The sequence below is a fragment of the Myotis lucifugus genome, unplaced genomic scaffold (assembly GCF_000147115.1).
Source record: "Myotis lucifugus unplaced genomic scaffold, Myoluc2.0 scaffold_99, whole genome shotgun sequence".
Classification (NCBI taxonomy): domain Eukaryota; kingdom Metazoa; phylum Chordata; class Mammalia; order Chiroptera; family Vespertilionidae; genus Myotis; species Myotis lucifugus.
In genome coordinates, this window is record NW_005871147.1 from 612,011 (window position 1) to 637,231 (window position 25,221).

Sequence of the window (25,221 nt, forward strand, 5' to 3'; positions counted from 1 at the left end):
CTCAGTTGGTTGAGCTTTGCCCCAGGCCCCAGGAGGTGGCCAGTTCAACTGCCCGTCAGGGCACATGCCCAGGTGCAGGCTCAATCCCCAGTAGGGGTGTGCAGGAGGCAGCAGATAGATGTTTCTATCTCTCTCTGAAATCAATAAAAACATATTTTTAAAAAGAGAAAGATAAAGGTAGCTGTCACTGAGGGTACACAGAAACAGAAAACAGAATTAGGTAGCTATCAATACAGTCTACCTTTTTTCGTTTGACTCTCCATTTCTTGGACAATTTTCCCAAATGCCCAATACAGACACCCAAAGGTTTAAGAGTCTAGAAACTTACAGCTGCTGCAGATTTTCCACTGGTCAAGCCAGAATTCCACCTCACAAGATTACTGATATACATGAATCAGTGCCTTTCCTCTTTATGTCCCACTCCTATCAAAGAAAAATCCTTCCAATTGTGCTTTGTCCTTTCCCATGTTCTCAAAGACTTTTATCCAAAAATAATCTTCCTTTTCTTTCTCACTCAATTTTTTCTCTGTACCGAGTCATTCCAATAATAACATAAACATGCTAGTATGTCCTAACCAAATACAAACAAACAAACCCCTCTCTTTATTCCCACATGGTCCAATTACTGCTCCTATATCCTTGCTCTTCAGAGCAAAATTTCCCCAAAGTGTTGTCAGTACTTGCTGTCTCAAGCAGATTGAACAGAGTAAATATCAACTAAAACAAAGGTTAACAGAATATATCCAAACCAAAGCAGAGGTAACGGTTGAATTTATAGAAACCAGTGTAAGGGGCATATGGAATCCATTGAAGGGTTCTAATATCCATATCATTGAAATTCCAGAAAGAGAGAGAAAATAAGAAAGAAACATTTGCAGTGGTAAAAACCAAAATTTTTTTAACATTGATGAGAGACATACTGTCACATCTTTAAACAGCCAGAAGAAAAAATAAACACATTTAAAGAAGCAAGAATCAGTATACTGAAAGATAACTTTCAACAGTCATGATGAATGGCAAAAGACAATTAAATGACTTCTTAAAAATTCTGAAAGAAATAGATGCCAATCAAAAAACTTATTCACAGTTAAAAATGTTTGAAAATGAAATAAAAGTGATTTCAGAAAAAAATTCAAATAATTTATCAGTAAAAGAAATACAAAAAGGGAGTTCTTCCAACAGAAGAAAAAGGATACAAGAAAAAAACACCATAGGAATGCAAAAAGAAAGAGCCATGGTAAAGGTAAATATGTTGACAAATATGAATAAACAATGACTGTAAAAATAATATTACTAGCTTAAGTTTAAAACAAATGTAGATTTAAAATATATGACAACAATAACAAAAAATTCAGAAGTGGGGTAAATTGAATTAAAGTTTCTAAGATACCTGCATTGTGCAGAAAGTGGCAGAAGTAACAATTTTACACTACACTGTGATAACTCAAACTTCATGTAGTAATTTCTAGGATAGCTGTTAAAAGCTAATAAAGATGACAAAAAGAATAGTTAAAATATCTGATTGAATCAAAGAAGGTAAGAATTGAGAGAAAAAGTATAGTACATGTGGATAAAATATAAAACAAATAGTAAGATGGTAGCTTTAAACTCAAAATTATCTATTATTATGTTAAATACGCACTCCACTGAAAGACTATATATGTAATAAAGCAATCATAGCAAAATGTTAACAGTAGATTCCAACTAGTGGACATATATATATGTGAACTAAAATTGTTTATGTAATGTAAAAACACACTCCCACAATGGAAACTCTTGGCCCAGATGATTTCAACAATACATTCTACCAGCAATTAAGAAAGAAATAATATCAATCTTGCACAAATTGTTCCAGAGAGTAGAAAAATAGAGAATATTTCCAAATGTGTTTTCTAAAAAAAGCGTAAGCTTGATAACAAAAGATAGCAAGGTCCAAGAAAGAAATGTTACAGACCTCTCTGTTGACACAGATGCAAAAATCCTAAGTAAAATATTGGCAAAAATCACATCTATCAATACATTGATCAGGACTAAGTGGGGGTTTAATCCAGAAATGCAAAAATAATTTAATACATAAAATTAATAAAATTTACCAATCAACAAGAGAAATCATCAATAGATGAAGCAAAAGCAATTGATAAAATTTAACATTCATTTATGATTTTTTTAAAAACTAGTACAAAATAAGAAATCAAAGAGAAGTTCCTTAATATCACTTGGGTTGCGGGAAACGAGTTAAGTCGGCTCGCGTGAATTGCGCGTACTCCGCGGGAGCCGTCTTAAACTCGGTTCATATAGATTTGCATATTACAAAAGTGTATCTTTCAGCATAGGTCAGTGATTGAGCGTTGACCTATGAACCAGGAAGTCACAGTTTGATTCCCAGCCAGGGCATATGACTGGGTTGTGGGCCCAATCCCCAGTGTGGGACATGCAGGAGGCAGCCAATCAATGATTCTCTCTCATCATTTAAGTTTCTATGTCTCTCTCCCTCTCCCTTCTTCTCTGAAATCAATAAAAATATATTTTAAAAAAAAACTATAATAGCAAACATCGTACTTAATGGTGAATAATTGAAAATATATCCCAAGATTGAAGAATGTGATTTGCATTCAACATGGTCCTAGAGGTCTTAGCCAGTACAAAACGGTAAGAACATAAAACAGAAAGTATAAAGAGTGGAAAGAAAATAAAAAATGCCACTTCTACAGACAATATGATTTACTTGGAAAACCTAAAAGAATTTATAAACTATTGGAATTAAGTGAATTTAGCAAGATCAAAAGATATAATGTAAAACATAAAGACTAAGGTGAAAACCAAAAACTAACTTACCCTTTTTATCAGTAAAGATAAATATGGCAATGAATCCTAAAAAGAACATTTCAAGCATTTATTAAATATTCCTTTTAGAGATTCATCTTGAGAACTATTCCAATTTTTTCCCCTTAATTTTACTTTATGAGACTGAGAAAAAAATTTCTAAGTTTGGTAAGTATTTACTTCACTAATATTTGAAATATTTGAGTATTATATGTAAGGATATATATGAAATATACTTCATAATTTTAAATATATCATAAAATTTATCTTTTTATTGAGGTGTAACTGACATACAACATTACTTTAGTTTCATGTGTACAATATGCTTGATATTTATACATTGCAAAATGATTACCACAATAAGTCTAGTTAACATCCGTCACCATACAAAGTTACACAATTTTTTTTGTGATGAGAATTTTTAATATTTACCCTTACCATAAAATTTTAATACTAAATCTTATAACTCTTCAATTTGTATTTTCTTAGAAGATAATAAAGAACTATTTTCTTATATATCAGAATCTCTATGTGGATACAAGTGAGAAAAAAAAATTCTACATATAGGATCTCATTTAGTCCTCATCAAAACCACATTAGGATGGGTGGTATTTGCTTCATTTTATGGAGGAGGAAGCTGAGGTAAAGAAATGTGATAGCATGACCACAGTTTTAAGGTAATAAATGCTTAAGGCCGTACTTGAACCTATGCTCTTTGTGTTCCTCCTCAGTGCCTATTCTTAAATAGGGAACACAGTAAATCTACCTAAAGCTTAACTAAGACTATGAAATTTCTAAATCTAATGATCCAAATTAAAAGTCTCAGAAGTATTATTTCATTTAGTTCTTGTTTTTAAAAATATGTATAATGCTTCTTTTGTGGCACTATCACATATTTTAATACATTTTACCTTAATCTAGTGAGTTTAAAAAAAAAAAAAAAGGACTGTTACTTATTGGCATTTGTCTGCAAATGCACCAAGAAAATTATGAAAAAACTTATGGGGAGGGGGCCGAAGCTGGTTTTGCTCAGTGGATAGAGCCTGGGGACTAAAGAGTCCTGGGTTCGATTCCAATCAAGGGCACATAGCCAGGTTGCAGGCTTGATACTCAGTAGGGGGGGTGCAGGAGGCAGCTGATCAATAATTCTCTCTTATCATTGATGTTTCTCTCTCTCCCTTCCTCTCTGAAATCAATAAAAATTATATATATATATATATATATATATATATATATATATATATTTAAAATGTATGGGGAGGGGGAGGAAGATATCCTGGTTTAGTGGACACTATGATGTCCAACACAGATCCCCATTACAGTATCAGTACATCCATCCTCCGGGTGTTAATGGCTCATAGCTGCCCCCACTTCTCGAGAATTGCTCTATGCTGACTAGAGACACCAATGGCTTTTCACACAAGGGTACAAGAGCCTAGCTGCTTTAACTCAGTGATACACAACTTGGTGGTATGATTTACGTTCCATTGCTCTCACCCATCTCTTCCTATCTCTTAGTTTTCTTCAAATACTTATCTCTAAATAATGTTATATACCTATTTGTTTATTATCAGTTCCCCCACTAGAATATAAACTCCACAATGGCATGGGAGCTGCTTGTTTATTCACTGCTGCAAGTCCATAACCAGAGAACAATAGTGCCTGCTAAATAGTAGGTGTCAAATAAATATTTATTGAATTAATGAATTATATTTCCTCAGTTTGTATTTGATTTGTCCAAGTCAAATCCCTTACAGAGAAACCTGATCTTACTCGTTTTATCCTCAATGCTATCTCCTGGAGGTTCTCAACACTTCTTGAATGAGTAAATGAATGAATGAATAACTGAGCAAAGACTTGATTCATCAGATTAGTAACCTGATAAAGACGTAAGGAGATACACTATAAGTAACTTTCAATTAGACAAGACCAGGTTATGAATTAACTAGAACAATGGGGAATACTTAGGGTGATCATGCAACAGAGATAGGGAATGGCAAAGAAATTCCAGGCAAGTTCAAATTTTTATCTGAGGAAAACCCAAGAAAATTCTAGTCATACTTCAAACTTTTGCCTCAATCAGACCTTACTAATATATATGTATACTTCTTCAAAGTTTCAAATGAAAAAAATTATAAGCACAGATTATTAGAATTATTTTAAATTACTAAGAATAGGAGTCAAAAGAATAAAAATCTCACATCTAAAAATAAACCAAGATAACATTCTAAAGTTAACTTAAATGAAAAAAATGCTGATGGGTGGAATAAATTAATTATAATGATGATCACTTTTTGAAGTACAGAGGGTTTTTTCTTCGCTAGTTCTAAAACATTCTATAAAACTTGACTGAAATGCATAAAGAATGAAATGAAACATATACTTATTAAAAGCTAATTACCCATCTCATAGTTACATTTTAGTAATATGACTTCCTTATTCAAATTAACACATCACTAGGAAATTTGCTGTAATAAAATATAGAAATTCCACAAAATTGAAGCTAAGTGGAAAATGGCAGTTTGAGCTAATTGGATTAATGACAGCAATGTAAGGATAAATTATATCTTACTTTTCCAAATTTTATACCCAAATTTTAAAATAACTCTCTCAGGAGAAATCATTAAATACCTGACAAGTGAATCTCTGGCAGAATAACAACAAACAACCCATTCTCAGGCCCCAATCATTTCTAACTGTCATATACTTAATTGATACAAACATATTGTTATCTATGTGACCTCTAAGCTTTTATGTTTGTGACACCTGGTCTAAACCACTTAGGAGAAGTATTAACTATTCTCATTTAAATGGTCCACCAAGGCTGGATACTCATCTCTTATCTCAACATCTTCTTGAACTATCTTATTAGTAGACAATCAATTTTCATCTTCAATCTTCATCTCTCCTACCTATCTAAAGCCTTTTCTTATCCTATTATTCAAAACAGGAGCACAATATCTCTCCTGCATTAAGCGCTTATGTAAAACTAGAGGCACCAGTGGGATCCCGTGGTCTGGCCTGTGGGATGGGGTCGAAACCAGCTCTCCAACATCCCCCGAGGGGTCCCAGATTGCGAGAGGGCATAGGCCAGGCCAAGGGACCCCACCAGTGCACTATTGGGGAAGTCTCCAGGGCATGTCCAGCCTGTCTCGCTCAGTCCCAATTGGCTGGACCCCAGCAGCAAGCTAACCTACCAGTCAGAGCATCTACCCCCTGGTGGTCAGTGCACGTCATAGCAACTGGTCAACCTGGTTGACTGTCTACACCCTGGTGGTCAATGCACATCACAGCGAGCAGTTGAACGGCCTTAGCATATCATTAGCATATTACGCTTTGATTGGTTGAACGGCCGACTGGTCGACCGGACACTTAGCATATTAAGCTTTTACATATTAGGCTTTTATTATATAGGATAATGTAATCAAATTAACAATTAAGCACTTCTGCACTATTCAAGCTAAATAACCACAATACTCCCTTTAACTTTTCTTTGCAGGATATTTTCCATTCTATTAATCAGTTTTAAAAACAATAACACTCTTTTTCTATATTCTTTTCCACTTTGAGTAGCTTGGTATTATTTTTTATTCTCATTTTTGGGAATGATTTATTCTTACTTTGTTCTTTGTTTTACAATTCTAGAAACAAGTCCCTTGACATTAGAACTCTGCCTAATACGTTAATTATTGTAATTAAAATGCTTTTAAACTCCGATAGGATCTGAAGAAAATGTTGCAAATAGTAAGAAAATAAAAAAATAATAGAAAAGATCAACCAAAAAACTTGTATACATATATGTATAACCCATGGACACAGACAATAGGGTGGGGTGTTGAAGGCCTTGGGGGTGGGAGGTAGGTGGGCTAGAAGAGGTCAATGGGGAAAAAAGGGGACATATGTAATACTTTCTTTTTTTTTTCTTTTTTTTTTAAAATATATTTTATTGATTTTTTACAGAGAGGAAGGGAGAGAGATAGAGAGATAGAAACATCGATGAGAGAGAAACATCGATCAGCTGCCTCCTGTACATCTCCTACTGGGGATGTGCCCGCAACCCAGGTACATGCCCTTGACCGGAATCGAACCTGGGACCTTTCAGTCCGCAGGCCGACGCTCTATCCACTGAGCCAAACCAGTTTCGGCAATATGTAATACTTTCAACAATAAATATTTAAGAAAAAAATAAGTAATAAACTAAGATACTGTCTATAGAACTCTAATTACAAAAACAAGAATGCATACTGATCCAAATGATGATGTGCCATCTTTCCTTACCCAGGCAAACAACAAAATCTCCTTTCTTTTTTTTTTTTTTTATATATCCTTACCTGAGGATATGTTTTTATTGATTTTAGAAAGAGAGGAAGAGAGAGAGAGGGAAACATCGATGTGAGAGAGAAACATCCATCAGTTGCCTCCCGTACACACCCCAACCATTTGAGTTTTATGACTGAGGTAAATTATTACCCAAAAATGTAGGGAATATGTATAGAGGTACCTTTATATAGGTTGATAAAAAAAAGCCTCATACATGTCCTTACCAGCATTAAACTGAGTATCAGAGGGCAGCAATAGTAACCCTTAAACTATGATCTCTGTATTCATTATTGGCAGTGCATACTCAACAGCCCTAGACCACTAAGGCAATATCTAGGAAGAGTAGAGGTCAAGTGGGTTCTGTATATATATATATATATATATATATCTATGGCAGCCTTCATTTACAACCTCAGCCATTGCTCTCAAATGAAAGTGGTATATTGGTATAGAATGGGAAGATCTGTATCATCTTACAGTAGTAAAGAGGAAAAAATGAACAGTGAACCCTTCTGATAGGAAAGACTAACGGTAATATTCTCTATTTCAGTAATGGCAGAAATAATTATCACTAATTAATTGGATATTATATAAGGTACTACAGTGCTCCAATAAATGGGTTTTGGAAACAGCTGTATACTATCTCAGAAATACTGTCCAATGATGCAGAAGGATACTTCACAGCTTATGTATAGTACAAACAAACCAGGGCCAGAACTGGCAAAGAGAATAGGGAGGGGCGCCATCCTTGCCTGCCAACTGACACCAATAAATATAGATTAGCCAGTAGTGCTCCAAGAGGGACCAGAGAAGAGCCTCATTCACTGGCCATGTTTAACAACACACATCACCTTTCCACAAGAAAGCAGGACATAGTGATCATAAGGCGAGGGAAGGGATACACAAGGCCATAGAGTGGGGTCCTTTTCAAAGAAAAGTAAGACCTCCCACTACCGTACATGAAAGCAATGAGTTCCCTTCTACAGACTTTAATGCACCAGCCTCAGATTGGGGATTGTGCCTGTTATATATCTAGGGGCAAGAATATGAGAATGGTATCCTGCAGAAGGATGGGTACGGACTGAATAAGAGACACAGTGGGAAGGGTGGAGAGAAATCTAGTAGAATGGCAACATTTCCTCTGGAACAGGGAATCCAACCAAAATTTTGATCTATCATAAACTGAGGGTGCCCAGAAAGGACACATTCTATGTGGCCTAACAATGCCACATAGTTCCAGTGGAGCAATCATTCTACTGATTAAAGTCAGTAGAAAATAAGTATTCTCTTAAGGAGTCACAGGGTTCAACTGGGGAAGAGAGTAACAGGACTGAGTTGTCTCACTGATTTCTATCCATCTATCTGTACTGATTTAGCTCATTTAATGGTAATTTGTCTATTCAGGTTTTCTATTTCTTGAGCCATCTATTTCATCTAAGTATTAAAAAAGGCTTAAGGGAATATGGGCAGGAATCAATGGTGTTAACTACAGAATGGAAAAGCCCTTATCTCTTAACTACTCTTATATTTTCTATCTATCTACATTACACTCTGAACAATTTCTTCGAATCTATCTGCAAATCACTAATTCTCTCTTCAGCTATTTCTACTTTGCTAACTTAACCCTTCCACTGAGCATTTTTCCCCTTCCATCTTTCCTGTTACAAAGATGCTGTTACAAGAAAACAAGCAAATTATGTTATAACAGTGACAGCTGACAAACCATTGCATCTTTCGTAACACCAATATGCAACATGTGCAGGGTGAGGCAAAAGTAGGTTTACAGTGGTATCACTTTCAAATGCAATAATTAATAAATAAACAATACAAGAATAAACTGTTTTGTGTACTTGAACTGTAAACCTACTTTTGCCCCTCCCCTATATTATTCCATTCTCCTTACTCTGAGTATCATTTTGAAGTATATTATTTTTCTGAATGATGTTAGCACATTTCTCACATTCAAAATCCTAATTATATTTTTCATTTCTAGTTGTCCTCTTTAATGTTTTTCAAGTCCATCTGATTTTTTATAGTTTCTTCCTCTTTTCTCTTAATTATCTTACTTTAAACATTTTAATATTATATATGAATATAAATAAATATACAAGAAATATATTTTATAAATGTAACTTTTATCTTATTTCCATTAATACCAGTATCTGAATATCTTGTAGGTTCGGTTTTGTTGTTTCCGATTATTCATAATTCATAGCAGTTTATTTTCCTATGTTTTCTGAATGTGTTTTTTCTATTCTTGCCTTCTAAATTCACTTTTCATGTAAGTTGCAGCTGTTCGATATGTCTTCTAACTTCTCTTTCTTGTTTTCTATTTCTTTATCTCTGTACATTTATCCACCAGTCCGTGACATGGATGGTGAAATTACAGATTCCATATCCTACCATGAGTGTTCTCAGTATCATGCCAATGGTTCTGCTGCTTTTCACTGCAGTAAGTAAGCAGCACTTCCTAGTTACAACTCCCAGAAGTCAGAGTACTGTTTCAGGCCAAATTATACAAAGAGATAATACACAAGAGAAATCTAAAAGGACAATCTGAAAAAACTACATACTATATTATTCCAATGACATGATAGTCTGAAAAAGGCAAAACTCTAAAGATTAGCAGTTGCTGGGAGTTAGAGGGGAAGGAGGGATGTAAACAGGCAGAGCACAGGATTTTTAGGGCAGTACAACTATTCTGTATATTACAATGGTAGATGCATGTCACCATACACTTGTCAAAACTCATAGGATGAATACCAAGAGTGAACCCTAATGTAAACTGTGTACTTTGAGTGATAATAATGTGTCAAATGTAGGTTCATCAATTTTAACAAATGTGCCACTCTGGTGCAGAATGTTCATCATGGAGAAGGTTGTATGTGTGTAGGGACAGAGGGTACATGGGAGCTCTTTGTACTTTCTGCTCAATTTTGCTATGAACCTAAAACTATAACTGCTTTAAAAAATAAAGTTTGTTTTTTAAAAAACAGAAGGAAAAAAAAAAGAGAATGAGGGAAGGAGGGGAAAGAGAGGAGCCATTAATAGGGAAATGATTATATTTTTGGCATAGGAGATACTGTGGATTATGAATATTATGTATGGTTTAAACAGTATGCTGTACATCAATTCTAAAATAAAAATTCTCCAAATTTTATCCTGAAGTTAAAAAAAAAGCAAGTCACAGAGCAATTTGTAAAATAAGGCCTTATGATAATTTTAAAAACTATGTGTTTATGGACCTGCATGAGATATCCTATATAATAAAAGAGTAATATGCAAATTGATCCTAACAGCAGAATGACTGGGAATGACTGGTCACTATGACACACACTGACCACCAGGGGGCAGACGCCCAATCCAGGAGCTGCCCCCTGGTGGTCAGTGCGCTCCCACAGGGGGAGCTCTGCTCAGCCACAAGCCAGGCTGACGGCTGCCAGCACAGTGGTGGTGGCGGGAGCCTCTCCCGCCTCCTCAGCAGCGCTAAGGCTGTCCAACTGCAGCTTAGGCCTGCTCCCCGCTGGCAAGTGGACATCCCCCGAGGGCTCCCGGGCTGCCAGAGGGATGTCTGACTGCCAGCTTAGGCCCAATCCCCTGGGGAGCGGGCCTAAGCCAGCAGGTGGTCATCACCCGAGGGGTCCCAGACTGTGAGAGGGCGCAGGCCGGGCTAAGGGACTCCCCCCCCCCCCCCCCAGTGCACAAATTTTTGTGCACCAGGCCTCTGGTATATATATAAAAGCCTAAGCAACCATTATGACCAAATGACCAGAACAAACGATCGACCAGTCACTATGACGCGCACTGACCACCAGGGTGCAGACACTCAACGCAGAAGCTGCCCCCTGGTGGTCAGTGAGCCCCCACAGCCAACCTCCCGCAGCCCCTCCCCCTGGCCGGCCAACCTCCCGGGGTCCCTTCCCCCGGCCGGCCGGCCCCCCAATAGGCCTCGATTGCCGGCCAGGCCAATGGACCCCACCCATACACGAATCTGTGCACCAGGCCTCTAGTATATTTAGAACTGTGAAGTAAAATTTATGAGAGAATACACAAAAATTTTACATGGGTTCTCAGAGGAGATGAATACAGTCTTGACAGGAAGAGGAAAGTGAAATTATTATTAAATATACTTTTACAATTTAAAAAAAACTAATAAATAAAATTCAGTGTGGCAGATAGTACATTCACCATCTGTCTAGTTCCAAAAACATTTTCATCACCCCAAAAGTATTTATTCATTATTGATATCAGTATAAATGTTTAATTAAGTGAGTATAAATTTTCTCTGAATCCCCACAAAGCAGACAAGAACTCCAAGAGCAAAGAATGAGGGAGCACTTTATAAAATCTTTGGCTTTCAAGATGACTGCCTCCTCAAAGAGTTATCTCACCAACCTACAATGTCTCAATGCATACCCAGTGGCACATATACCAAAAAAATCCAAAATCATGACAAAAGAAGTTTTAAAATGTAGATATTTTTTAATATACCCATTTTCTAATAAAATACAGTGGGGCCTTGACTTACAGAGTTTAATTCGTTCAGAGACCAAGCTCGTTAAGGAGCTCGTTAACTCAAATTACTCTATCAACTCAATGCAAAAAATCGGCCGAGAGACAGCTGGTATCTCAAAAAACTCGTTAGTCGGGACACTCGTAAGTCAAGGCCCCACTGTATTTTCAAGTTACATTACAGAACTGTTTTGTCACCAGTGCAGTAAAAGGTCAAATGAAAAGAGGTGTGTTTACAGAACTACCACCACAACTTCCTCCATCATTTGCTTTCCCTTGGTTTCTCCAAACCATATAATAAACTGGTCCAACATGCCTGTTTAGTTAAAATTAAACTGTTTTTTTTAGAGGCAATGTGAATTCTTATAAATAACATTAAGACAGCCAAAACACATATACACACACAAAAACTTTATTTTAGTAACATGTATTAGCTAAAATTCTTTGCAAATTATATTCTTGGGCTTAGGAATGCTTCTCTATTTCTAAAACACATAAAACACAGATGGCAAGCCCTAACCAGTTTGGCTCAGTGGATAGAGCGTTGGCCTGCGGACTGAAGGGTCCCAGGTTCGATTCCGGTCAGGGGCATGTACCTTAGTTGCGGGCACATCCCCAGTGGGAGGTGTGCAGGAGGCAGCTGATCGATGTTTCTAACTCTCTATCCCTCTCCCTTCCTCTCTGTAAAAAATCAATAAAATATATTTTTAAAAAAATACAGATGGCAAGACTGTCTCAAATCCTTTTCTAGAATTAACTTATAAATAAAATTTTAAATGAAATGTCTCCTGATCTTCTATTTATTCAATGTTTATTATGAACAAATTAAGTATAACGCCTTGAGCAGGTACTGGAGAAAGTGTTTAAAATTTAATAGCAGTTCCTGTCTAAAAGGTGCATCCAGTCTGGTAATGAGAGCTACAGAAAAATGAACCCAAGTACAATTTAAGATAGAGCCTGGATGGTACTACAAGAGAAATGCAAAGTGCAATGGGAGTTTATAAGAGGGAAAAACTACTTAGAGGGTTAATTAAACAAACATTTCTTAAGTGTCTACTATATGCCCAGTGTCATACTGGGTACTAAGGATAGCAACATTGTCCTCCCCTCAAGAAATTTATAGCCTAGAAGGGGAGTAAGACACTCTATTATAAATGGCTTCATATAATGTGAAATTCTGTGATAGAGGTAATCACAAAACACAAGGTAGTACCAAAAAACTACAAATGCTTATCTACCCACCTTTAGATAGGGGGTGAAAATTATTCTACTGAGTTAAAATAAAATTATTCTGCTGGTTTTCTGACATAATTTTTTTAAACATATATTTTATTGATTTTTTACAGAGAGGAAGGGAAAGGGATAGAGAGTTAGAAACATCGATGAGAAAGAAACATCGATCAGCTGCCTCCTGAACACTCCCCACTGGGGATGTGCCCTCAACCAAGGTACATGCCCTTGACCAGAATCGAACCTGGGACCCTTGAGTCCACAGGCCGATGCTCTATCCACTGAGCCAAACCGGTTAGGGCCTGACATAATTTTTAAAAGTTAAAAATCCTATATAATAAAAGGCTACTATGCAAATAGACCGAATGGCAGTGGAACAACTGAACAACCAAACAACCAGTCGCTATGACGCGTGCTGACTACCAGGGGGCACGCACAGAACATGGTGGGAGTTGGCTGCGGCTGGATGGTGGAACAGGTGAGTGGGGGTGCCAGACCAAGGCTGTCATCGGGGCAAACCTCTGGTGGTTACTGAAAATTCTTTGCTCCTGCATGCCGCAGTCCTGCCCGGCACTCGCACCCACTGCTGGCGCATGGCGCCAGCCCCAATCGCTCGGTGCCATTAGCGGTTGCAAGTGGCAGCTGCTGGCCCCAATCGCCCTCAGGGCTTCTCCACCTCCCCCTGCTCCTAAGGGGCGAATGGGGCAGCCACTCGCACCTGCTGATGGTGCCGCCCCCGCTCACACCCACTGCTGGTGCTGGCCCAATTGGTCCACGCCATCAGCGGGTTCGAGTGGGGCCGGTCCCATCAGTGCGTGGGAGCGGCGGTGGCGAGAGTGGAGCTGCCAGCAGACAGGGGACCGGGGACCTGTGCAAGAGGGCCCGGCCGGGGTCCATAGAGGATGGGCCGAGACCCACCCCTATGCCCACTGCAGCCTCGTGGTCCACAGTTCCTTTCAAGGTGCACGAATTCGTGCACTGAGCCCCTAGTACTTAAAGAAATATAAGTGACATTCTCTCATCATATTCCCTATTTTAAAACTACAATCACAAAAATCGTGATCTTTATATGCATGGTTACTAGACCTAAGGATGGCATCCAGAGCAGTTTATGCAAGACAGCAATTGTCAAAGTTAAACATTCTCAATGTCCAAACACTAATAGAACTTATAACTAAATTAATATAGGTAGAGAGAGAATCCAAAAAAAATAAGTATAGGATAAAGGTAAAATGTTCAGCTTGAGGCAGGATCAAGGAAGGAAGAGAATTCAGTGAATGTTGACTCAAGTGGCTAGCCATTAAAGAAAAAAGGGGGGTGAGGGAAAATGGATGGAATCCTACTTTTACCCATACACAAAAATAAATTCTAGATGTATCAAAAAGACAATATAAATTATTAAATACCTAAACTATAAAAATAGTAGACTTGCAGAATAGAAAAACCCATCTTAGAATTTTATGCAAAATCATGCAATAAAAACTAGAGGGCTTATGAAAAAAATGGGGGTAAAAGAACACTCAAAACTACATCAGTGATACATTTGAAACAATGGTAGGAACCTTAAAAAAACAATTTTACACATATTAAATGACTAAAAAATAAACACTATAGGAAATATGGCACTTTACCTTTACCTGAGATTTGCTTGTGGAACTGAGTACCACAAGGGTTGCAACATGTGAATTATTATGAAGTGGTGGAAGGAGGGTTATCAGATGCCACATACAAGGTGGGGCAAATGTAGGTTTACAGTTGTTCATACAGAAAACAATAATTACTAAATAATAATACAAGAAAAAAATTGTTTTGCATACTCACAACTGTAAACCTACTTTTGCCCCACCCAGTATAAAGTTGTAACACCAAATGTGGATGGGTATAACTGATAACACAAAAAGTCAACTGAGGTAGCTGATAGATGTTTGAGGTGTGTGCATTTTGTGTATTCCTATGCAATTTGTTTCAGCTGGGTATTTTTCTGCATTTACCTAGTGTTTCTCACAGAGAAAATTGTGCATAAACACATGCAACTCCCATTATGCTCAAATTGTTCCCTGATATATCAATCACATTAGGATAAATGTACATTTTCAAAAGAAGTAGTATAGCAGAATTGACTATATATGTGCTTAGATCCACCAAAATATTAGAAGGGAGGGAGGAAGGAAGGGAGGGAGGGAGGGTGGAGGAGGAGGAGGAGGAGGGGGAGGGAGGGAGGGCGGGAGGAAGGAAGGAAGGAAGGAAGGAAGGAAGGAAGGAAGGAAGGAAGGAAGGAAGGAAGAAAATACTCAAATCCTAATTCTTAGGGTATTGAGGATAGGAAGTAATTTACTTTTTTCTAATCAACATTCCTAGAAAGCAATGACTGGATAGTCTCAGGTACTGCAATAACCTAAAATCAAAGACTGTAAAAAAACTCATAAATTTGTAAGTAATTAGTAGAATAGTTACATTATCATTGAGGAGATCAAAATAAGTTACCCACAAGAACACTTTTGCTGACCAACACAGTTAATGGCAGAGATAACTATAATGATGATTAGTTATAGTAAAAAATTAACTACTCTTATCAGGATAGCTGTCTTCCAAAGCAAATTTTTCAATGATTTCATCATGAAATATAGACATAGTTAAATTGATTAATCTTCCGCCGTGGCCGGTTTGGCTCAGTGGATGGAGCGTCGGCCTGTGGACTGAAGGGTCCCGGGTTCGATTCCGGTCAGGGGCATGTACCTTGGTTGCGGGTACATCCCCAGTGGGAGGGGGGGGGGGGTGCAGGAGGCAGCTGATCGATGTTTCTCTCTCATCGATGTTTCTAACTCTCTATCTCTCTCCCTTCCTCTCTGTAAAAAAATCAATTAAAAAAATTGATTAATCTTCCAAATATGAACCATCTTAAAAATTTCAAATATGCTACATACAACCTTTACTTGGCTTCTACCCTATTCCCAGCTGTCTAGTTAGAACATTTAAAGATAATTATTCGGGCCCTAGTGAGTTTTGCTCAGTGGATAGAGAGTTGGGACTGAAGGGTTCAATTCCAGTCAAGGGTATGTACCTTAGTTGCAGGCTAGATCCCCAGCCGTGCTTGGGGCACATGCAGGAGGCAACAAATCGATGTGTCTCTTTCATATCAAAGTTTCTCTCTCTCTCTCTCTCTCTCTCTCTCTCTCTCTCTCTCTCTCTGTCTCTCCCCTTCCTTTCCACTTTCTCTAAAAATCAATGAAAAATATCCTCGGGTGAGGATTAACAAATAAATAAGTAAGTAAGTAAAATTATTCAGTTCCTAAAGCCCACAGACATTGGAAAGAGAAGATACCAGAAAGGAGGTCAAGCATGATTACGAAATGGCTCAGGAGAAGATATAAGGCAGACTGTTAAATTATCCCAGTATTTTCACCAAATCAGAAACAGCATTAGGAATCAAGTTTCCCAATATCATCATCACTGCCATATCTGATTCTCTTTTTATACCAAACAAATAAGAGATTTAATTGTATTAGTGCAAATGGTAAGAATTGGGGCTTTGGGGAATCTTCTCCATTGCCACTTACTAGTTTTCTGAGTGTGAGCAAACTATTAGCCTTTCAAAGCCTCAGTTTCCTCATAATCCTATAACTGAGGCTAATCCTATATAATAAAACCCTAATATGCAAATCGACCAAACTGCAGTACAACCAGCGGAATGACCGGTCACTATGATGCACACTGACCACCAGGGGGCAGGCGCTCAATGCAGGAGTTGCCCCCTGGTGGTCAGTGCGCTCCCACAGGGGGAATGCTGCTTGGCCAGAAGCCAGGCTCATGGCTGGTGAGCACAACGCGGTGGCGGGAGCCTCTCCCACCTCCGTGGCAGCACTAGGGAGCAGTGAGCAGGCGGGCGGTAAGGAGTGAGGGGTCCCAGACTGCGAGAGGGATCCCAGAACTGCAAGAGGTATGTCTGACTGCCAGCTTAGGCCTGATCCCCCAGGCGGACATCCCCTGAGGGGTCCTGGACTGTGACAGGGCGCAGGCCAGGCTGAGGGGATTACCCCCCCACCCCAGTGCACGAGTTTCGTGCACTGGGGCTCTAGTAATATATAAGTGCCTATCCATTCATGTGTTGTGAAAATTAAGGGAACTAACATAAGTGAAACACTTACCACAGTCTGGCACCTACTAAGAAATCAATAAACACTGTATTAATTGATACAAACCATCATCAATTTTTTCCAAATCTCTGATCATCACTTTTCTAAACTCCTTCTTGGTTTATAACTACACTGGCTTCGGACTTATTTTTAAAAATGTGACCTTCCTAGAAGTAGACTTTTGTATAAATAAAATAATTTCTCAGAGCTTCTCTGAGATAAAGTTCAAGGGAAAGTTTACACAAAAACCATGGCTCCTTTTTCCCCATCCTGAAGAAAAGTAGAGTCTGATCTTGCTTTGTTCTGTCTCTATGCTCAGTTCCCAGGGAATACTGAAAAACTAGAGTTGGTACTGGTTTTGTCTTCTGAAAGGACGTTCAGAGTTGTGTCTTGCCTGGGTGCTGGATTTGTAAATCTGAGATAACTAAGTCACACTCAGTGAGAATCTTATTATTATTTTTGTCTTAATTCTATGGCCCTAAAATTGTATGCCATTTTTTAAAAATTTCCCTTCCTTACTTATTTTCCTCCAAATTCCTGATTTGCCTATATTGTACTATCACACAAAGCAGTTGTTACTTTGCCTTAATACATGATCTCATTGTACATCAACATTTAAACTTCAAAAATCATTCTTGCCCTGCCCAGGTGGGTCAGTTGATCCCTTACACCAAAAGGTCATGAGTTCGGTTCTCGGTTAGGGCACATACCTAGGTTGCTGATTCAATTCCCAGCCCAGCCCAGGTCAGGGAGCATACGGGAGGGCGCCAATCAATTTTTCTCTCTCACATCGATGTTTCTCCTCCTCTCTCTTTCCCTCTCCCTCTAATAATCAATAAGCATGTCCTTGAAAAATAAATCATTTTTACACATGAACACCATTGCTATCCTCATATATGATCAGAGAAAGCCTCGCTATAGTATGAACAAAGCTTAAGTGCTTAAGAAAATCTACAAAAAAGTAATTAGAGCAAGAAAGTATGTCTAGTCTAAGACATCCTAAGAACAATATAATTTGATTTCCCAGATATTTGTCCCTTATTTTCTTGCAATAAAAACTATTGCTCTCACCAAGCAAAAATATTACAGGTGAATCTTCAAGATCATATAAGACTTACTGTAATGACTATAAAACTATGGAGAATATTAATTTTTCTCAATACTTTTTTAATCATGTTACTTCTCATTCCTACATTTTAGTCTCCTGCCCTCCCCCCTCCCAAAAAACCCTTCACTCTCTCCCCCCTCGGTTGTATATTTACCCCCTACTACATCTTCAATACAGTAGCAGATAATAGTTATTGAACTCCTAACTGTATGCCAGAAATCGTGCTAAACATTTTACATGCATTCATTCAACCCCAAAATCCTATAAAATGTGTCTTTTACACATGAGAAAACTGAGGCTACACAGGGTCCAGTAACTTGTCACAAATCATACACCTAACAAATAAAACAAGTCAGAATGTGAACTCAGATGTCCCAGATTCCAAAACCTGTGTTTATAATTACTTCTTCCCTATATATGATGAGATAATGTTTTTCTTTAAATTCATCTTTGTATCTTTAACATGTAGGTAGTTCATTGGCATGTAAAATTCAATAAATATGTTCTGAAAGGACGATAAGTTTAATTATTCTGACATTCAAAGTGTCCCACTGTGAGAGATGAAGAAATTCTCTCTATTCCTTCTTGCAAACCTTCCTCAAGAAAACTATGATCACTGGCAGTGGGGAAAGGAGGAAGAGAAGAGATCTTAGGCTTTTTTCCCCCACTTTAAATAATTTCTAGTTGTTGTAATATCTCTACTGTACATATTTTATCATACACTTTTTCACATGTTTATAAGTAAGCTACACAAACATGTTTTAATGAGTAGGCATTAGTTAAGACTACAAAGAAAAAAAAATGTGGCCCAAATAAATATATGAAGTGCCTTGTAAAAAATTACATGGATATAAAGCAAAATGAGAATTATTTTGCCAATTTGAGGTCAAATTTATCTTTTAATAGAAATATTTATCAAAATATCAGGTTGGTAACACTTATAAGTTGATACATAGTGTTTCTGTCAAACATGATAAGAAAATATTAGTATGTAGGCATGTGGTCACTATAAATCACAGAATACTAATCAACTTAGTAAAAGAAACCTGAAGTGATCTGATTTCCTACATAATCTCCAGGTTTTATTTATATATATATATATATATATATATATATATATATATACACACAGAGATGAGATGAAGGGAAAAGGCTAGAGAGTTAGAAACATCAATGAGAAAGAAACATCGATCAGCTGCCTTCTGCACGCCCCCTATTAGGGATCGAGCCTGCAACCAAGGTACCTGACCTTGACCGCAATCAAACCTGGGATTCTTCAGTCCTCTGGCTAATGCTCTATCCGCTGAGCCAAACCAGTCAGGGTATAATCTCCAGGTTATTAAACATTATTATATTTAGTTTCATTTGAAGAGTCAGCCACAGTCTTTATCAAATGCTTGTGATAATCCCCTATTTGAACAGATCTCAACAAAATTATTTACAGCATTCACAGTTTATCTCTATTCTGATACGACAAGAATCTCTTCATTTTTACATATCCAAAAAAAAGCAATAGGTACCCTCTGGTACTCATGATAATTTTTAAACACCAGTAAACTAGTCTTAAAAGGCATCACATTTTATTAAACTATCTTAAATGCTATTTATACAAAGTCTTTACGTACTTAAATCAGACTGCTAAGTAAACAATATAAAGAGATCATGGACATAATGGAAAGAGTATACTAGTAATCTTTAGACAGAGATTTACCTATGTTCATGTCCAGGCCCTATCAATTACTAACTGTATGACTGTACAAGTTACTTAGCCTCGCTGACCCCCAGTTTCTCCTCTACCACAAACATGAAACCATCTAACTTGCAGAGCTGTTTTAAGGAATAGAGATGTATAATTGCATACTACCTACCAACTGTTAAAGTTGCCTACCCTAAATTCTCCCTCTCTTTTTTATTAACAAAACACTAATTTTGGATAAGGTAGTAATGTGCCTAAAGTATCAGACTCCCTGTATCTATGGTGACCAGACGATCAGTTGTAACCAATGAAATGAAAACATAAGGCTATGAGCAAGGAATAAAGAAAAACTACTGTTTTAAAAACTAAAATGTCTGGGGAGGAAGTAGTTATCTTGCAATCCATAAGGCAAAAGCCACCCTTCAATGATAGCAGAGAAAAAAAAATATAGGAGGAGCCTGTGTCCCTGATGGCATTGTAGAACTGCCTTATTTCCTGTTACCTGGGGGGGGAAATCCTCTGTGATTAAGCCACTCTACTTGAGTTTCTATTGCATGCAGCTGAACACAATCTTAACTGTATGTAAAAAAACCTAGAAAAACAATCACCCCCCCAAAAAAAGAATCCACCCAGAAGATCAGTAAAGGCAATTACTCCACGAAACTTCTCATTTAACAGAATGTGTTAAATTATTCATCCATAAAGTAGTGTTAAATTACTCATCTGTAAAGCAATGACACAGTAGGATGTCAACTAACACAAACACACACACACACACCCATTATTAAAAATGGTGTATAGCCGAAACCGGTTTGGCTCAGTGGATAGAGCGTCGGCCTGAGGACTGAGGGGTCCCGGGTTCGATTCCGGTCAAGGGCATGTGCCTGGGTTGTGGGCACATCCCCAGTGGGAGATGTGCAGGAGGCAGCTGATCGATGTTTCTCTCTCATCGATGTTTCTGGCTCTCTATCTCTCTCCCTTTCTCTCTGTAAAAAATCAATAAAATATATTTTAAAAAAATAAAAAAATAAATAAAAATAAAAATGGTGTATAATAATGTATTCATTAAGATCAGGAATTTTTATCTTAATCAGGAGAATCAAAGAATGATAGCTTTAATCAAGAAAGGTGTTCTTGATGAAATAGAAAAAATAAAAAATGCAAATGGGTGAAAATTCTATTATTATAGCTTCATTTTTTGATATTTAAAGTATACCCACACCACAATGTACAAGCTCAAATGCTATCGAATGAAAGGGAGTAAGCACAACTGGAACTAAGGATTCTATTTCGGATAAAGTAAAATTTTGAATGGATAGTTAATGACAGATAAATATTAAGAAAAAGTTAAGTGTTTTTTTTTAAAGCCAGAATTCTTATCTTCAAATAATGAAATAAATTACAAAATGATAATAAAAAGATAATTTTCTGGATCAGATTATAGAATAGTAGCATGTAATATGAAGCAAAGTAGGCAGAATTGATATGTAATACAATAATCAGGGAAAGGGGCAGAGAAAGGGTGAGAATAGATCAAGTCAGAATCAGAAAGCAGAGTTGGGGATAAAAAAGAGAGATAAAACTTTAAGGATAAAGTTTTAAGTTAACCCACTTACAACTTTAAACCCCACTCACCTACACCCTTTCCCAAATCCCTTTCTGTCACCTAAGCAAACTTACTTAATATCACCTTTAAATCTTCCCTTCTACAAATTATCCAGTAACCCTATCTCTTTCCTTCTCCTTATGAGTCCTGCAAGACCTATTAAAACCCTATTTTTCTACCAATTTCTCTGATAATCTTCACATGCATTCATAATATTTAAAACAATTTTTCTAGATGTACTTCTACAGTAAATGAATTTAAGTTTTTCTTTCTTCTGATTATGAGGCATGCCAAAGTTTGAGAACCACTGCTGTAAACCTTTTAAAAAGCTCTATGTTCCTGAAGAATATGATGAAATAAGCTACCTGGAGAAAGAAAATCCCAGGCAGAAGGAACAGTGAATGCATTGCCCTGATACGCCAAGGTTGCCCGTTCAATCTCGGTCAGGGGACATACAAGAATCAACCAATGAATACATAAATAAGTCACACACACACACACACACACACACACACACACACGCGCGCGCGCGCCTTGAGTAACAGTAAAAAGGTGGTAAATTATAAAGTCCCAATGAAGTCAAAGAATTAAGGTTGCTGGTAGAAGAAGTGAGCCAGAAGAACTAGTGGTGGTAGTTGGGAGAGCAAAATGCCAGAAAAGCTGTAGTTACTGGTAATAACACGGTCTAGGGCAGTGACTCTCAATCTTGGCTGCACATTAAAGTCACCTTGGAAAACTGTTAAAAATAATATCCCAATCCATACTCAGACTAACCAAATCAGAATCTCTGGGAGTGGGTCCTAGGCATCTGGAGTTTTTCAAAGCTCCCCAGTTAATGCAAATGCACTGAGGGTTTAAAAACATCTGCATAGGAGCCCTAACCGGTTTGGTTCAGTTGATAGAGCATAGGCCTGCGGACTGAAAGGTCCCAGGTTCGATTCCAGTCAAGGGCATGTACCTTGGTTGTGGGCACTTCCCCAGTAGGGGGTGTGCAGGAGGCAGCTGATCAATGTTTCTCTCTCATCAATGTTTCTAACTCTCTATCCCTCTCCCTTCCTCTCTATAAAAAAATCAAAAATATATTATTTTAAAAAAATAAAAATAAAAAAGAGAGTAAATATGAAAATAAAATAAAAGAATCCTTCCAGAAATGAAGACAGGAATGAATAAAAGCAGATAATCCCTTAAGAAAAATACAAGGTAAGCCCGGCCGGTGTGTCTCAGTGGTTGGGCAACAATCTATGAACCAAGAGGTCACAGTTCGATTTCTGGTCAGGACACATGCTGGGGTTTCAGTCTCGATCCCCAGTGGGAGGAGGCAGCCGATCATGATTCTCCCTCATCACTGATGCTTCTCTCTCTCTCTCTCTCTCTCTCTCTCTCTCTCTCCCTTCCTTTCTGAAATCAATAAAAATCTTTTTTTTAAATAGAAGGTAAAAAGGAGGAAAATTTCATAACTCAAAAGATAAAAAGGATTTGAAAGTGATAAATACTGAAGACAGGCAAAGAATATTGAACATACGGATTATGAGAATCCCTGAAGAAGAAAATGAAAGCAAGGAACAGAACAAATCTAAAAAATAATAATTTTTTAAACTTCCCTAAAATAGAAAAAATATTTGAAAACACTTTTTGAAAAAGCACAATTTGTCCCTAAGAATATCAACTTAGAATGAACAAAATGATTTTACTATTACTAAACATTAAAGAATAACACCAAAAAAGGAAAAACTGGGGCCAGAAAGGGGAAAATCAAAAACTGTACAGACAAGAAGAGTTCAAGAAATGAGAGATGAACTGGCAGTATTGGGTCTCTCATGATATGAAAGTGATAAAGTGCATAATGAGATTAGATTGATAATCTCAGGGGGTCATAAGAGTGGCACAACTATGTAGGAAATAATCTGAACAATAAAGATTTAATAAAAAAATAAAATAAAATAAAAAAAGACTTATCAATTGCACAAGAAACTTGATGACAGTGGTATAAGGTGTATATACTATATAGAAAAAAAAGGATTATAACTCAAGAACAATATATCCAAGGATTCAGAAATGATACCACATATACTCTGAGGAAATTACTACAAAATTTTATAAAATGCTTTTCTGGCATCTCTATTAAGATAGTCACTGGTCTCTTTTTTCCAGTCTTCACCACTCCTAGAGTTGTAGCTGGCAGTATAAATATAGCCAAATCCAAGAACAATATCACATACAACCAGTCCTGGAAATGGCTTCAAGAAACTTAGATCCTAAGTAATGCTTATTTTGCAAACAAGCATAAGAAAAGCCTCAAAAAGATTTAGGCCAGTGTTTCAAAGGCAATGAGCACTAATACAGAGGCCAACAAGGTGCTCATTATGCCCAAAGTAATCAAATAGAAGATCTTAAAATGTGCCAGCCCTAAACTGAACAGGCTCACCTGTATCATCCATTTCTGTCTCTAGAAGTATGCTTTTCCATACTGTCAAGGTACCAGGCTTTGGCAACCAAAGGCCAGTTATCCCCAACACAAAGTCCCCCAACTCACTCGAAAAGAGAGAGACAACCATATAGTTTTTATTTTGTAATATATTAATATAACAAATGTTAATATTTAACTGCGTTTGCCTTCCTAGAATAAACTACTTGATCATGAGGTACTGTCTTTTAAATACACTGCTGGATTTATTTTGCTAATATTTTATTTAGAATGTTTGCTTTTCTAGTCATGAGTAAGAATTGACTAACATTTATAATAGCAAAAAAAATGAAAATCTTAACATCCATCAGTTGAAAAACAGACTAAATTATGGTGTAATATGCTATGGAATGTTACTCGGCTTTGTAAAATTAGAGTTTCACTTACTCAACTGGAGAGATTGCCATGATATATTCTTTCCCTTTATTTTTTCTTTTAATCCTCACCTGAGGATGTTTTTCACTGATTTTTAGAAAGGAAGAGGGAGAGATAAATATCGATATGACAGAGAAACATTGATATCAGAGAGAACTATTACCCCTATTGGGGACCAAATCCACAACCTAGGTATGTGCCCTGACCAGGAATCAAACCCACCACCTTCTTGGTGCAGGGGACAACACTCCAACCAACTGAGCCACCTGGGCAGGGTAGCCATGTTTTCTTAAATTAATAAAGCAAGTTACAAAAAGCCTGTGTATGTGAGTGTAAACATAGTGGAGTAAAAGTAGTTTTATAGTTTGAGAAGTACAGATTGGTAGTTGCAAAATAGTCATGGGGATGTAAAGTACAGCATAGGAAATATGGTCAGTAATCCTATATAATAAAGAGGCAATATGCAAATTGACCCTTACTCCATAACACCATCACAAGATGGTGGCGTGCACAGTGGGAGCTGGGCAGCGGGGGCGGGGCTGATGGCCGCTCTGCACGGCTTCCACCGGGGTTCCTGCAGCCCCACAGGGGCATGGGGGTCCCGGAAGCCGCTTCACGTGGCTTCTGCTGGGGTTTCCGCAGTCCCGCACATGCGAGCTATGGGGGTGGGGCCTGGCGGGCTGCTGTGCAACCCGGAGTGGGGCATCAGGGCAGCATTCCAGGACTCAGGGCCATTCTGTGGCGTGCTGGCCACGCAGAGTGGGACTCTGGGACTCAGGGCAGTCCCATGGCATTGGGGGGAGGGGTCCTGGGTATTGCACAATTTCGTGTGATGGGTCACTAGTCTTATATAATAAAAGGCTAATGTGCAAATTGACCGAATGGCGGAATGACCGGTCACTATGACATGCACTGATCACAGGGGCAGATGCTCAACACAGGAGCTGCCCCCTG

At 37.7% G+C, this 25,221-nt stretch overlaps 1 protein-coding gene across 1 annotated transcript in view; it reads right to left on the bottom strand.

Annotated features, from left to right (window-relative positions):
* TANC2 (tetratricopeptide repeat, ankyrin repeat and coiled-coil containing 2) overlaps nucleotides 1-25,221 on the bottom strand; it is a 250,044-nt gene that overhangs the window by 213,085 nt on the left and 11,738 nt on the right. The window lies entirely within an intron of this gene.